This window comes from Microcebus murinus, chromosome 8 (assembly GCF_040939455.1).
Source record: "Microcebus murinus isolate Inina chromosome 8, M.murinus_Inina_mat1.0, whole genome shotgun sequence".
Taxonomy (NCBI): Eukaryota; Metazoa; Chordata; class Mammalia; order Primates; family Cheirogaleidae; genus Microcebus; species Microcebus murinus.
The window spans coordinates 61,630,678-61,647,671 of NC_134111.1; the positions used below are offsets into that span (position 1 = coordinate 61,630,678).

The 16,994-nt window shown below is 31.9% G+C and overlaps 1 long non-coding RNA gene across 2 annotated transcripts in view; it reads right to left on the reverse strand.

The window, feature by feature from the left end:
* Window positions 1–327: 327 nt before the first annotated feature.
* LOC105879315 (uncharacterized) overlaps window positions 328–16,994 on the reverse strand; it is a 214,580-nt gene continuing 197,913 nt past the window's right edge. For both annotated transcript variants that reach the window (XR_001157708.2, XR_012920588.1), the window contains exons 6-7: window positions 10,635–10,871; window positions 328–480 (exon numbers count right to left, since the gene is read on the reverse strand). This is a non-coding gene — a long non-coding RNA (uncharacterized LOC105879315). The remainder of the gene's footprint in view (window positions 481–10,634; window positions 10,872–16,994) is intronic.

A 16,994-nucleotide genomic window follows, 5' to 3' on the forward strand; every position in this document is an offset into this window, starting at 1 on the left:
TTTTAATTTAATTTGGGTATATTTTAAGGTAATTTGATTTGTTTCTTAGCCATATATCTCTCTAATACCAAGTTACTGATATTTAATTAATTAATTAAAATAATGTGGAATAATACTAATTTTTTTCAAAAAGAATGTACTTTTAAAATATGGTCTTATTATTTTTCTTCTTTTCACAAAATTTGTTATAATTCTTCAAAGACATGTTTTATAAATGTGTTTATTTGAAATTGTGGGCCTAGTCAATCAACTTTTCTCTGTTAACCAAGTTATCATGTTTTAATCCTGTAAAACACTGACTTACAAATTACCTTGTGTTTTTTCTCTTTTTATTTCTTGGGATGTAAATATTCATAGGAATATTATATGAAATTTCTTTTTCCAGTAGCTTTATTTCCACTTTCCAAAGATTGTTCTCACATTTCCTCCTTCACTTCTAATTGTCTTACTTTCATTAGTGTCCTGTCCTTCACTTTTTACCTAGCAATGAAGCAAACAATAAAAGGAGATTAAATTTAGCAAAAGGATATTCTGGTATATTTTTATAAACCTCAAACTATACCTAAAATAATCTATTTATATTATTCTTGTACCATATCCATGGTTCTTCTCCTCACTGCCAACCTTTTACCAGATCAAATACAGAAAGCTAAGTGAATACCTATGTTAGGACACTATTAATTTGCTATTACCAGTATTAGGAACAATGGGCAAAGATTTTTTTTTTTTCATTTATCTTACAAGTAGGATTTTTCAAAGACTTTGAGAAAAAATTAAATGTGTCATCTCCAAATTATAATAAAATATGTAGTAAATTTTAGCAGTAGAATTACTGAAAAGTAATTTTTACTTAAAAATGAAGTAATTAAATAAAATGTTCCTATTATATAACTCGATTACATTTTAGTGTTGGTTTACTAATCTGTATTGGGCAGCCCAACCTCCATACACATTGCATTGTTTTAAATAAAACTATAGGAACATCTTAAATAAGATTTTAAATCATTATAATGCAAATCTCATAATTATAATTATGGGATTTGCATGATTTTAAATATCCTTAAAATTCAAGTAAATCAATTTATTAAAATATAATATTTTTCAAAGATTTTTCCAGCAATTTTTCTCTAAAAGTGAGATTAATTAGATGAATTAATTGAGTCTTAGAATAATTACCAGATATTCAGAATATTCAAAACACATTCATCCTGTTTTAAGATCAAGTGCAACGTGATAACTGAAACTAGAAGATAGAAAAAACCTAGAGAAATAAATATAAAGCCTCTAGTCTACATCTTTGTAATAATACTTATTGCTTTGTTATGTGCTACTAATTACTGGAATTTTTATTAATGTTAAGTACATCTAATGTGCAGGATATTACTAGGCACTGAAATTAATTTATTCTGAATTAAAAAATATTTTTAACAGAAATTTATGGCTAATTTTAATAAGAAAAAGGCATTTATATTCACTCCCTTAGAGAAGATGACAGGAAAGCAACCACAGAGGGGTATAATATGGAAATTTATGCAAATATATTGAATATGTGAAGAGCAAACAATTAATTTTAGGCAATGAAAAGACAGGTAAAAGTTACAATTCTCAGTGATTTGTGCATTGGGAATTGTACACCTTCCTGATTACATTAATTGAGGACTAGATGAGATAGCAATTGTGCAGATGTCACTATGAATGCTGCACAGATATGCAGAGCTGTCAGAGCAAGTATGCTGCTATTGTGCTTAATTTCTATATTATATGCATGTGACAGCCTCAGTAATGAGATGCTAGTATAAGGTGGACAAGCAATAAAATCTACTCCTGTCTTAGGATACTTAAATGGATTCCCAAACACCTATAAGAAGCCCATAGAAACCATTCTACATCTGTAACATAGGGCTATCACCAAAGAAAGAAGAATTTTCCAGATTAGAAAACCAATAGATTAGTTATGAGATTTTATTTTTAAATTTTTTATGCTAAAGCAAGTGGTTGATATTTAAAACATCATATTCATAATTGAGATAATTCATTATATTGATAAAATAATTGGTAATATAGTAGCTTGGAACACTTATAGCAGCAGAGAATTTTGTGAGAAACTTTAATTTAAAAACTGGTAGTATGTATCATTTTTTTTCAAGAGGCTGAAATCATTCAGAGACACATTATTTCCTTCATGTGTGTTTCTGTTATTCTCTGGGATCTCTTAGAAGATCAGTAGGAGAGAAGTTATTTCTAAGGTTGCAATTCAGATACTTTCTGATCTTTATATATGATATAATTCCCAAGTGGATATTTAAATATCAGTTTTCAAGAGTTATAACACAAGTGAATATTGAAATGTTAGCACTCTGTGACCAAAAAATATTATTAAATGACACAAAGAAAACTTGGCAATAGAGTTGTGAAACATTTTTGATTTTGTTACAAAATTTTCATTATTTGAATTTATGTCTTGGATCATGTTTTAAGGATAACATGAGAATTCTGTAACTATATAATATAAGGAACTATCAAGGAACTTACTTTCTTGCAAGAAAAAAATATAGCATATTTATTCAATCAAAAAAGCATAAACTTTTAAATATTTTTTCAAAGATAACAATGGCTTCCACTAATCAATCTTTATCATCTTTCCAGTTTTTATTCTCCAGGTTGTTTCACATTTGTAAGATGTTGTGGGGAGTTTTAATGATGTTATTGCAGATATGGATGAAAAGGAAATTCCCTAGTTAATACTACTTTCAAAATTCAAGTTTGCTATTTACTGTTTAAATTGTTTAATTTAAACAATCATGAGTTCTAAGCAAGAATATGTATCTAACATCAACCACATAGTTGTATACAAATCTACTATAGAATTTGTGACAAGCATTATGGCAGAATTGGATAGATTATTTTGATGAAATTATGAAAATTTACCAAAAGATAACAAATATTTATTGATTTTCTACTCTTTTAAACATTAATACACTGAAGAGACATAGTTAAACTAAAATATTACATCTTTCTTTTGTCTGATTCAGCTAGTCATGCTACTTGAATACTATAGGTAGATGGTTAGATTGATTGATATATTAAGATAAACAAAGAAGTAGACTTTCAATTAATATATGTTACAAGAAAAATTAATTTATATATGAATTCCTTCCAGAATAATAAAAAAGGTCAAATATTTAAACTCACATTATAAATCTTTAGGAAATAATGATATCATTTCAGATCATTTTACTTTATTATACATTTATGTTGTTAGTTTACATTATTATAAATGCAAGTTAGATTTGAATATATTGTGGAGATTGGAGATCGGAGGATAGTGTATTATGTATCTTAATTTAGTATTTCTTGAAGGAAAAATATTTCCATACAATTTTTTCTTAATTTGCAGACACTTCACAAAGTTGTTTAGGAAACATTTAAAGTTGTTGTTAAAAGATAAACCCCAAAAGAATTAACAAATTGTGAATTTATGAAGGCACAAAAGAAAATAATATGGAATCATCCTAAATCAAAGTCCTCTGTTTCCTTTTTTTTCCCCTTTTCATTGGTTTGCTTTTCAAAAATTTTTAATCATTAAGAGTTCTATATCATCATAGGGTACATGTGATGTTTTGATACGGGCATACAATGTAAATTAATCAAATCAAAGTAATTGGGGTATCCATCACCTTAGACATTTATCATTTCTTTGTGTTAGGAACATTTCAACTCTATTCTTTTAGTTATTTGAAAATATATTCTAACTTATTGTTCATTATAGTCACTTTGTTGTTTGCTTTATTTTAAGGAAACTGTAATAGTATTATCTATACAAGTATCATAAATCAGAGTTAAATATTCTAACGTACAGAGTATAGAGGAAATTCTTTTCATGAAAAGTAGAACTTTCCATAGTTTGGAAATTAATGAAGCTTGTATTCCTGTATTTTGTACAAAATTTAAATTAAGATAAAAGAAAATATTAAAAAAGGATTAAAAGATAAAAGAAAACTTGTTTAATATCAGGGTCACCCAGGTAGTCTGTTTGACAGGTGATCTCACAAATTACAATTCATTATTTTATTGAATTACCACAACTCAGATGTTTCTTTCTCCAGTTTGCATACTTAGAAGTCTGACCTTACATAATCCATCAACACTGACTCACAACTAAAACTCATGAGGCTATTTATGTAATTGTACATGCTAATTTATTATTTTAATTTATAAATATAACTCATATTTGTCGGAATATTTTCCGCACCATGGCAAGTGAAATATCTTCCTAAAGTTAGATGACATGAAAAGCCAATTCATATTCATAAAGTTTTATGTAGACATAGGATAGAAGTAAGCAAGCTAGATAGATTGGTGTATGTTTGGTGATATCCATACAAATATAGACTTAATTGGTTTGGAATATTAGACCAGAGTACTTAAAGACTCTTGGTTAAGATCTCCTCTCCTGTGGTCTGTGTTTGAATGAGTACTTTTAAAGTTTGTGTTGGTGAAGCTATTTTTGAAATTATCTTGTATATCTAATTGGAACACTGTTTCTTTAGCTAGCTGTGCAAATACGTTGAATCAGTCTATCATCAAATTCAGCAGGCTGGGCTTTTATGGTGGCTTTCCACGTCTTCTCAATCACAACATTTGTAAAGTTTTCAGTGAAATCTCCAAGTACTGATAATATATATTTCTTACATGAAAAGGTATTCTGTATAGTTTTCTAAGGTTAGATGTGCAACTTTCCTCAGTCTACTTATGTGAAGGCAAAAATAATAAGCATATTGGAAGATTGTATACAGATATTTTTTCCATCAAATGTAAAGTTTCAGGCTGAAAACTTCTTGATAACTATTTAAAAAATAAAATATTTGGTATTTATGCTAGTTTCATTATTTTGAAGAAAGATAAAGTGCATTTTCACAAGACAGTCTTACCTGTCTGAAGTTTATCAGTGCTACTCATCTTAATGGCTTCTACTATCCATTTATTCATAAGTACTGTGTAATTCTAGGATTCTTTGTTTAAATAATATCAAACATAATTTAATATTAACATATTTAAATGAAAACAACCCAAAATAAGCATATTTAAAGAATTTTGATATTTACCTCAGTAAATAATTAAAGGCAATTTAATTTATATTCCTGAACAATAGTTATTAAAATCTTTCCTCTTCTGCTGTTCCCTAGCAATTATTTCCATTTCAGCATCTGTTTGAAATCTACACTCTCTCACCACAGCAGTGGTTTCTTCTTTCTCACCCACTTTTTTAAGTTATTATTTATCATGATAAAATTAGAACTATCCAACAAGCAAAAACTTTATACTCTGTCATCAGTTTCTCCAATTTATTTATCCCTATGAGATATGGTTAATCAATGGGCAGTTAGTTGTCAGTTACTGGAAACTACAGACATTTTAAGCCAAGCACATAAAAGACAGAAAACACACGTTCTCACTTATATGTGGGAGCTAAAACAGTGTATCTTGTGAAGATAGAGAGTAGAATGGTGATCACCAGAGGCCAGGAAGAGAAGGGAGAAGAAGAAATGAAAAGAGGTTGATTAATGGGTACAGATATACACTGTGATAGAAGAAGTAAAACCTAGTGTTTGATACTTTATAATAATTTATTGTATTATAGTTTATGTTTATAATAATCTATTGTACATTTCAAAATAGCTAGAAGAGAATAATCCAAATGTTTCTAGCATAAAGGAAAAAAACCCAAATATTTAAGGTGATGGATATTCCAATCACACTGATTTGACCTCTACAAATTCTATGAATGAATTAAATTATCACATGTACCCTGAAAATATGTATACCGAAGTATCAATAAAAAATTAAAAATAATAAAACCAAATACATAATGTTAATATGTAGGAAAAAATTTCATGTTTTCCATTCCTTTTATTAAAACCTTTATGTTTATCATTAAATAATTAATAACTAAATAAATATTGTTTTGTGAAATTGCTGTGAGTAATTGATATTTTTTTCTGGTTGTTCTACATTAGAAGCTCCGAATTCCATCACATAAATATTTAGTCTTTGAAGAAAACACATATATATTTCTAAATCTAAGCAGTTCTATAATGGTGTCATGAGATATAATGTTTCCAAAGAAAACTTTTGACTTAGGGTACACATCTCAAAGTGGACATAACCATAAAGTAAAGCATTAGGTTTTGGATATTGCTTATACAAATGATACAAAGATTATAAAGAATTGGAATAATTTCCAGGACACTCAAATTGCATCTAAGATACTAAATAAAGTTATATCCCTTTGCCATGTTGATTTATCAAAATAAAGGTTCTAGATTAACATTTTAGACCATATACAAAGACTAGTGCTGCTAAGTTTTGAAACATAAAACAGGTACTGCCCTCATAAAGAATTCTTATTCAATAAATGGTGCTAGGAAAATTGAATAGCCACATATAGAAGACTGAAACAGGATCCACACCTCTCACAAAAATCAAATCACAGTGGTTAACAGACTTACACATAAGGCATGAAACTATAAGAATTCTAGAAGAAAATGTTGGAAAAACTTACAGACATCGGCCTAGGGAAAGAATTTATGAAGAAGACCCCAAAGGCAATCACAGAAACAACAAAAATAAATAAATGGGACCTGATCAAATTAAAAAAGATTCTGCACAGCCAAGGAAACTATCATGAAAGCAAACAATCTACAAAATGGGAAGAAATATTTACATGCTATGCATCTGATAAATGGCTAATAACTAGAATCTATTTAGAACTCAGGAAAATCAGCAAGAAAAATATCAAACAACCCCATTAAAAAGTGGGCAAAAGACATCAAGAGAAATTTTTCAAAAGAAGAGAGACTAATGGTCAACAAACATATGAAAAAATGCTCATCTCTAATCATCAGGGAAATGTAAATCAAAACCACAATGAGATATCACTGAACTTCAGTGAGAATGGCTTTTATCAAAAAGTCCCAAAACAATAAATGTTGGTGTAGATGTGGAGAGATAGGAACACTCATACACTGCTGATGGGAGTGGAAACTAGTACAACCTCTGTGGAAAGTAGTACAGAGATACCTCAAAGAGCTACAAGTAGAACTACCATTTGATCCAGCAATCTCATTACTGGGCATCTACCCAAAGCACCATCTGGGTGTTGGACACACTTGAAGCTCTGACTCAGCTGGAGCAAAGGCAATATATGTAACCTAAACATTTATATCCCTGTAATATGCTGAAATAATAATAAAAAAAACAGGTACTGAAATCCATCTAGCAAAAACTGTCTGAAGAAGTCATATTTTGAGAATAGAGAAAATTCATGCTTTAGTATAGAAAAAAATTAGTGAGACCAAGTAAAGCTACACAAAGTGTATCAATCAGTAAGTTGGTTTTACTCAGCATTAATTTTATGTCTCATTATGAATTGAATTGTATAATTTTGAAAAACAATAAAACATGAGCTTTTAAAAAATGTATAGTCTGGTATAGAGTCAGGCTTACCATACTTGAAATAATTAAGAAAAAAATGTAGTATATAAGATGCTATATAGGCTAATTTTCAGATTTATAGTTTTTTTCTACCATTTTTGCTTTGTTCATATTTGGATTGAGAAAGAAAAACAAAATACTGCAATATTTAGTATATTTCATGATTTTTAAGTTATATACATGATACTTGGTAATTTTGGATAATATTAAAAATTCAAAACAGCAAAAGTATAAAAGTTATATGACAGTATACTATATGCTAGGATATTTTTTGTCAACACGTTGATATATATCCTTCCTATTAAACAATTTTGAAATCCCTAATATATACCATAAAGTATTCTTTTGTAAGTATTTATGTATTTATATACCTTAATTCCTTATTCTGTTAATATAGCATAATTTATAGCATATATTTTACACATATGGATGAGCTAAACTGAATAGCATTCCATCTTATCATCCATGAGAAATCATGTATTCTTAATGTCATTATTCTTCCTCAGATTGACCCTCCAAAATGCACTTTAACTACTCTGTGAGTGATTTTCATGGATTCCACGAAAGAGTTAATGTCAATTTTATACATATGGCTTTGAAATAGTAAATATAGATACCCATTATCAGTAGAATCAGTACAAATGATCATATATTAACAGCTGCAAGGGTAGATAGAATATGAAATTTGGAGAAGATATCAAATAATAGTTCTCTCTTATATTGGGAATTACAAGGTACAAGAGCCACAGGTTTATGTAAATTGTATGGTTATACACATATCTGAGAAAGAAAAACATGAAAAAAAATTTGGAAAGGGGGAAAGATGATGATTGGTCCATTTTGTTATAATGATTTTGAGAAACTCATAAGACTCCAAATGTTAAAGTCTAGAGTGAACCTGCTAGATCTGATCATATCAATTTGGGGGCGAGAATAGCATAGATGGCATTTGAAACAAGAGCTTGTGTTAAGTTAAATAAAAAGTGTATTTAGAATGAAAATAGCACAAGGCCAAGGGGATGGGGAGGAAACCAACATTTCTGGATGACTAGAAGAAGAGAATCATGAAAACTAAAAGGTAATAAGACAGAAAAGTAGAAGACAGAGAAGAAAGTTCAAGAAATAAGTGATTAATACTGTAATAAAAATATTAAAGAGAGGTGACATGAGAAGAGAAATAAAACATTACACTCGATTTATTTTTTTTCCATGACTGACTCTGTTCAGGGCAGTTTTGGTGAAACAGTGAGGGTGGACAATGGTAGAAACTGGCCACGAGATGAACAATAAAGGGGAAGGAGATGACCAAGTAGATTCATGAGCACAGACCTTTCTAGCAAGGAGCTCAGCTGTTAAGAATGGCAGAGATGATGGGAGACTGAGGCAGCGGGATGGGTTGATGTCAGAATTTCGAGGTCATAGTGAGCTATGATCAGGCCACTGCACTTCAGCCTGGGCAACAGAGGAAGACCTCATTTCTAAAAAGAAAAAAAAAAAAAAAGGCAGAGATGATAGGACAATTGCTTGAGAAGAATTTGAGATTGATACCCTTTAATAAAAGTGAGAAAGAAAATATTTGAAGTTTTTAAAGGAAATTTTGAAGAATTTTTAAATGAAAGCATAGTTGAGTGACGGAATAAAGGTCCCTGTGAAGATGGCTTTTAGTAAGAGTACGGAAAACTTACCACTATGCTAGGAAAAAAGAAAATGTGGTATTTTATGGAATGAAGAATGAGGTTAAGGGGTTTCTCTCTTCATGCCCTCATTGTTTTAGCAAAGTGGAAGGCCAGACCAACCTCAGAAAATGAGAAGTAGCAGAAGTGTTATGAAATGAATTATGTCCTCTCAAATTAATATGTTGGAGACTTCATCTCTAGTACCTCAGAATGTGACCTTATTTGGAGAAAGGGTCTTTACAAAGGAAATCAGGTTAGAGTGAGTTCATTTGAGTGGAGATCCAATATGACTGGTGTCCTTATAAAAAGGAAATAAGTGGACACAGAAGTCATCTAGAGGGAAAATGATGGGAAGAGACATAGAGAAGACAGCTGTCTCCAAACCAAGGAGAGAGGCATGGCACAGACCCCTTCCCCACAGGCCTCAGAAGGAACCAACCCTGCCAACACATTGACTTTGGACTTGTAGCCTCCAAAACTGTGAGACAATAATGTTCTACTGTTTAAGTCACCTAGGCTGTGATATTTTGTTATAGCATCCCTAGAAAAGTAATACATAGGGTTAAATAATACATAGGTAAAAATAAAATAAATTAAAATATTTTGCTGAAATTATTTATGAAGAGGTCTAATGTTTTTTCTATTTAAAAAAGGCTAAAATTTGTACCTAGGTATATGGTAATTGTCCTAGATTTTATATTTTATCTTATTTATGAATATGTAACAGTGAATATGCTTTCATTTGAATTTATATAACAGCAACAGATCTTAATGTAATGTACCCTGAGCTACTAGAAAAAGAGACTGGGCAAATAGTCCCGGCTTTACTACTAATGTCTAAACAATAAGAACTAACTAAATAAATAAGTAAAATTATTTTTCTTTACAAATTAACTGGATACAATTGTACATGCCTATTCATTTGATTGTCATAATAGCAATGTAAAAATGATATATTTTTCCATAACTGTGTAAAATACAAATTTGTAACAAATATTAACTTAACATTTTTTCTTAAAAATATAAATATAAGGCAAAAATGTAACTTTGTATATTAACACAAATATAGATTACTAGTGATGCCTGCAATCATTTAAACTATTACTAAAAAGGTGTTGTAAGTTTTAAATGGCAAAATTTGGTTTAATTTTTTCATATTAATTCAATTTAAATGGCTATAAACAGAAAATAAAAGTCATTTAAATTCTGTACAGTCTTAAAGCAGGGAGCATCTGTCAGCATAATAGACCCTTTAGCCTCCTGCTGGGCAAACTCGGCTAGCAGACAATTTAAAATTGACTGAGTTTGAGAAGAAGCAATTTTTCATACAAAAGCTGGCAGTTAAGAAGGAAAGATGTTTTTACCCTAATTGGATTGGATTTGGCCACTGGGATCTTTTCAATTCACCACAATAAATTTAGAAACCTTTTGTAAATTTATACCACTCAGGATTTTCATAGTTACCTGCTAAGTTGCCTAACTCAGCTGTTGGTGCTGACTCTGCTCTTTGCTGCTTTAATAGTCTGTTGCACTCTTTTTCTTGTGAGTCCATGAAGAATATAAGGGGGGAATCTAAGTTTATTTAGCAGCTGGTTGTCTCCTGCTGATGGCTGACAAAGGGACACCTCTGGAACACACTGTTTACTTTGCTTTCTTCTTAACTCATCCTGCTTATTTGAGGGTTTGTCTTATTGTTTGAGCCTGTCAGGAAAATAGCACATGCTTAAAGAGTTATTAATACAATTACCATTCATTATAATTTTATGTCAATTGCTTATTCTTGGTTTATATTTTCTTAAAGCAACTGGAATAATGATATTATTTTTGTAATTAAACCTATTATGATTAAATTAATATTAATACCTAAACTAATATTTATTTTTAATCCTGCAATGAAAATGATGATGCTTGGATATGTGCTTAGTTCAATACTTATTATGAATTGATTTTCCTTAAACTACAAACACATACTCTCTCTCTCACACACACAATAATATAAACAAATGATTAGTTTCATTGGTTTAATTTTCTTTTCTTTTTTTGTTTTTCCGTTTTTTTTTATTTTGGCATATTATGGGGGTACAGATTTTAAGGTTTCAATAAATGCCCTTTCCCCCCTCCCCCCACAAGTCTGAGTTTCCAGCATGACCATCCCCCAGATGGTGCACATCCCACTCATTATGTATGTATATACCCGCCCCCCTCCCCCCGCCCCCCTGTCCAATACCCTATTACTGTAGTACCTATGTGTCCACTTAGATGCTGTTCAGTTAATACCAGTTTGCTGGTGAGTATATGTGGTGCTTGTTTTTCCATTCTTGGGATACTTCACTTAATAGTATGGGTTCCAGTTCTAACCAGGAAAATATAAGATGTGCTATAACACTGTTGTTTCTTAGAGCTGAATAGTACTCCATGGTATACATATACCACATTTTATTAATCCATTCTTGGATTGATGAGCACTTGGGCTGTTTCCACAGCCTTGCAATTATGAATTGTGCTGCTATAAACATTCGAGTGCAGGTGTCTTTTTTGTAGAGTGTCATTGGATCTTTTGGGTAGATGCCCAGTAATGGGATTGCTGGATCAAATGGTAGATTCACTTATATCGCTTTAAGGTATCTCCATATTGCTTTCCACAGAGGTTGAACTAGTTTGCAGTCTCACCAGCAGTGTAGGAGTGTTCCTCTCTCTCCACATCCAGGCCAGCATTTGTTATTTGGAGACTTTTTGATAAAGGCCATTCTCACTGGAGTTAAGTGATATCTCATTGTGGTTTTGATTTGCATTTCCCTGATGATTAGAGATGTTGAGCATTTTTTCATATATTTGTTGGCCATTCTTCTGTCTTCTTTAGAAAAGTTTCTGTTCAAGTCCTTTGCACACTTTTTAATAGGGTTATTTGATTTTTTCTTGCTGATTTTCATGAGTTCTAAGTATATTCTAGTTCAAGAAGCTCAGAGGACCCCTGGGAGATTCAATGCAAACAGGAAGACGTCACGACATGCAGTCATCAGACTGACCAAAATATCAGGGCCTAAAGAGGCCCTTCTAAGAGCTGTAAGATGGAAGAAGCAAGTAACATACAAGGGAAAGCCAATTTAAATAACACCAGACTTCTCTAATGAGACTTTACAAGCAAGGAGAGACTGGGGCCCCATTCTCACTCTACTGAAACAAAACAATGCCCACCCTAGAATCTTATTCCCTGCAAAACTAAGTTTTGTATATGAAGGAGAAATAAAGACATTCTCAGACAAGCAAAGTCTCAGAGAATTCACCAAGATTAGACCAGCCCTACAAGAAGTATTCAAAACAGTGTTACACACGGAAAATTGTAATAAAAACTCACGAATATAAAAACAACCAAAACCCAAAGATTAAAGGCCAGATAATACAATGGCTCAAGAGAGAAATCAAAGCAACAACATCCAACCCAACAGAATGAACAATAATCTACCTTACCTATCAGTTCTCTCAATAAATGTGAATGGCTTAAACTCTCCACTCAAGAGACATAGGCTGGCTGAATGGATAAAAAAATACAGGCCAAGTCTATGCTGTCTTCAGGAAACACATCTAACCTCCAAGGATGCATATAGACTAAAAATAATAGGGTGGAGATCAGTATTCCAAGCAAATGGAAGCCAAAGGAAGGCTGGCGTGGCAGTTCTAATTTCAGACAATTTAGTTTTTAAACCAACAAAAGTAGTGAAAGACAAAGAGGGTCATTATATAATGGTGAAGGGCACACTTCAACAAGAAGTGATAACAATTTTAAATATATATGCACCCAACTTAGGTGCACCCAGATTCATAAAGCAAACCTTACTGGAGTTAAGCAAATGGATTAATAGCAACTCGATAATCATCGGAGATTTCAACTCCCCACTGACGGCACAAGACAGATCCTCCAAACAGAAAATTAATAAAGAAATAATGGACTTAAACAAAACTCTGGAACATTTGGGTCTGACTGACATTTACAGGACATTCTACCCAAAATCCACTGAATATATGTTCTTCTCATCAGCTCACGGGACATTCTCTAAGATTGACCATATCCTAGGACACACAGTAAATCTCAAGAAATTTAAAAAAATAGAAATCATACCATGTATCTTCTCAGATCACAGTGGAATAAAAGTAGAAATCAACCCTAAAAGAAACTCACATTTATACAGAAAAACGTGGAAATTAAACAACCTCCTATTAAATGATTACTTCATAAATGAAGAAATCAAGATGGAAATAAAAAAATTCTATGAAGAAAACGACAATGGAGAGACAAGTTATCAACTCCTCTGGGACACAGCTAAAGCAGTTCTGAGAGGAAAGTTTATCTCCATAAACGCCTATAACCAAAAGTCAAAAAGATCACAAATAGACAATCTAATGAAACGACTCAAAGAGCTGGTTTAATTTTCTAATTTAAATAATTAGTGTAAGACCTAGTTGAATACACTTAATGATGATTTCTGTTTGTTATTGATTATATTTAAAAATTTCAATGTATATATACCCTCAAAAATAGTACTAAAATATCTTATTTGAAAATTTCATACTCTAATAGCTAGCATATTTCCATATAATTTTTTTAATTATATTTTTTCATTAATGTGGGTTGAAAAATAGCACCTGAATCAGGGGCAAAAATTGCCATATATATCAGAAAGAGGTTAAAGAATTGGGAGCCAGACCTCCTGAATGGGGCTAAGAAGTAGTTACACTAGTTCTTTTGTCCAGAAACATTATCTCCATCTTCACACATCCTCCTGAAGTTGTATGCATGGAACTCTAGAGAACAAGGAAGAGGAGAACTTCCGGAGTCTTCAAATAAGTAGAGTACCAAAAAACAACCAACCAAAACAAAACAAAAAACACTTTAAAAATTGAAAATATTGACAAAAGGGGTATATATATATATGTCATGCTTGAGTGTAACGTCTGTCTATTTACAAAGCAAAATTACTGACCATCCATGTTTCTATTTGATCAAGGAAAAGGAGATTTGAGCAGAAATGTCAGGTAGGAGGGAAAAACCTCAGTAGACCGGAGTTTATTCTCAGAATCTGCTTTAGCAAGTTTGTGTGTTTCCTTTGAATCAAGTAGATGGAGTAGCTGGTAGCCAGGCATAAGTGATCTTGGCAATATCTTAGGTGAATACATAATATATTGCCCTAAATGAAACAGTTTTGAGAGTAAAATGTGTTGTTCTTTATAATTACTTGGAACAAACGACATAAACTGTTAGAGAACTAAGCAAACCACTCCTTACAGTTGCCTCACCACACTCCCACCTATCAAGCACTCACAAACACTCATTTTCTACCGCCTGCTTTCCCTTGAGCAAACTTCAGAGTCAGGTTTCTCTCCTGACTACAGGCCCCTTAACTTTTTTGCCCACAAGCTTGTATATGCACTGAACAGCTGAACCTACCACCTTATCTGCTATTTTGAGAATTGGCTGTTGAGAGCTGGACACTTTTCCTGTCAGATTCTGTTTAATTTCCTTTGCCCAACTTCTTACTTATTGCTTATTCTTTCCTATAAAATAAAAGACTTTTTCTTTCTTTCTTTTTTTTTTTTTTTTTGAGACAGGCTCTCACTTGGCCACCCAGGCTGCAGTGGAGTAGCACAATCATAGCTCACTGTAACCTTGAACTCTTGGGCTCCAAATATCCTCCCAGATAATTTATTGAAAAAAAATTTTTGTAGAGATGGTGTCTTGCTATGATGCCCACAGCTGGTCTCAAACTTCTCATCTCAAGTGATCTTACTGCCTGTGCCTCCCAAAGTGCTGGGATTACAGGTGTGAGCTACCATGCCTGGCCCTAGAGATTTTTTCTGTTTGATTTTGAGATACTTGCCCTTCCTGTGCTTGGATGGTTTTCCCTATCGCAATAGTCTTTCCAATTAAACTCTCTTCATTTAAATCCAAATTTGCTTTTACTTGAGACATCCAAAACTTGCTGTTGGTGCTACTTCCCTTGCAATGGAGTGAAGCCCTTTTGAGCACTCTGAAGAACACACTCCCTTGCCCCAGGGGACATTAACAGAGAGATGGTAGCATAAATGAATGGGGCATCATGTTTATAAACTCAACTTAGGAAAAAATATCTTACATTTTTATTAGTCTTCCAGACTGTATCTCCAGACTTGTTAGAATAAGAAAAGGTGAAGTATAAGACCAGTCCACATCACCTAACTACCTACCACTAGTATTTTTCAAATTCTTGACCATGTTTGAGTCGGTGGGTGAGGGAGATGGAAGGGAAGAATGTGGAATGATTAAATCTAAAATAAACAGAAAATTGAAGTGTTAAATTGAACTAAACTGAACTAGGGACTTTATAACTACTTTAAGTGACAGTAAAACTATCTTCCCAAGATATTTCTGACGGATATGAAATGGAGATTAAACACATTATGATTGAATGTAGTATTGAGTAATCATTAAAATTATTTCTTTTTAAAAAATCCACCAAGTTAAGACTGGTTGGTAGTTATATTTACTTGCTATATCAACTAGAGTACTTTCAGCAAAAAAATGAAAGAATGCCTGATTTACAGTGGCTTAAACGAGAATTCCATTGAGTTAGCCTATGTACCAGAAGTCTACAGGAAGGTAAAGCAAGGCTAGATCAGAGGCTCAATGATATTATAAAGGACAGAGCTCTTCCTTTCTTTCTGATTTTCTGCCTACAGCATAATGTCTGTTATCCTCACTCATGGTTAAGATAGCTACAAAAGCTACAAAATTACGCCCTTACATGACAACATACAGAGGAATGAAAGAGGAGCGACAATAAATTGATGAGAGACCTCTTCCCAGGTATCTTTCTAATATCTGGGAGGAAAATCTTTACCAGTTCTATCCTTACCCAGCTCAAATAATTATTATTTCTCATTGCCTAAGATCTCATGACTAACTTGAAGAAAGGGAGAATTACAGAGTGAGTAGTTAGAAATTATAGTTTTTTTCTTTTGGAGGCAGGCTTTGCCACCATAGGGAAGGCAGATAGGTAGTACTGTTAAATAATAAGCCAATAATTTTTACCCATAAGCATTTTTATTTTACTGAAATTTATCTAACTTATTCATGAATGAAACATCAATTTTTAGTAAATTTCATATCAAGCAAGTTGTGAATATCTGTGATTATTAATTTAAATAAATTATTTTATCTGAATAAAATACTTCTTAAATGATGATTGGTTATATTTTCATCACTGTATTGGGACTATGCAGTAGACATTGCTATTACCCATCTATTTCAAATTTCTCTAATGATGACATTAACATCATTCAGTCTCTCAAGCTAAGAATGTATATATCATTAATGACACTTTTTTTTACTCTTCTGCATATTATCAGATGTTTCTGAAAAATTTTATGTTCCCACTAGTTATCTAATATCTTTTACTTGTTCATATGCCACTTATTGTTACCTTGACTTGGAACCTTACATTCTATTACCAGAATTATTGCAAATAATGCTTACTCTGTGCTTCTGCCTCCAGTCAGACATACTCTATTCTGTCTTTCTTGCAATCAATCGCAAGTTTGGCTTATCTCAGATATAATCAATTTATTCTTATGCCTCAAATTTTGATGTCTCTTAATTGACTGTCAGATAAAACCTTAGCTCCATGCCATGACAACCCATCTATACTAAATTCAGCAATTTCAATCTTGATTCACTTTATACTACATACTATCTTGTAAAAACAAACTGCAATGCCTTTAATCATTTTGCCTAATATTTTTTCACTTCTACTATTAGCCTCACTCATTCAATTTTTTCGGGAAGTTTGTCTA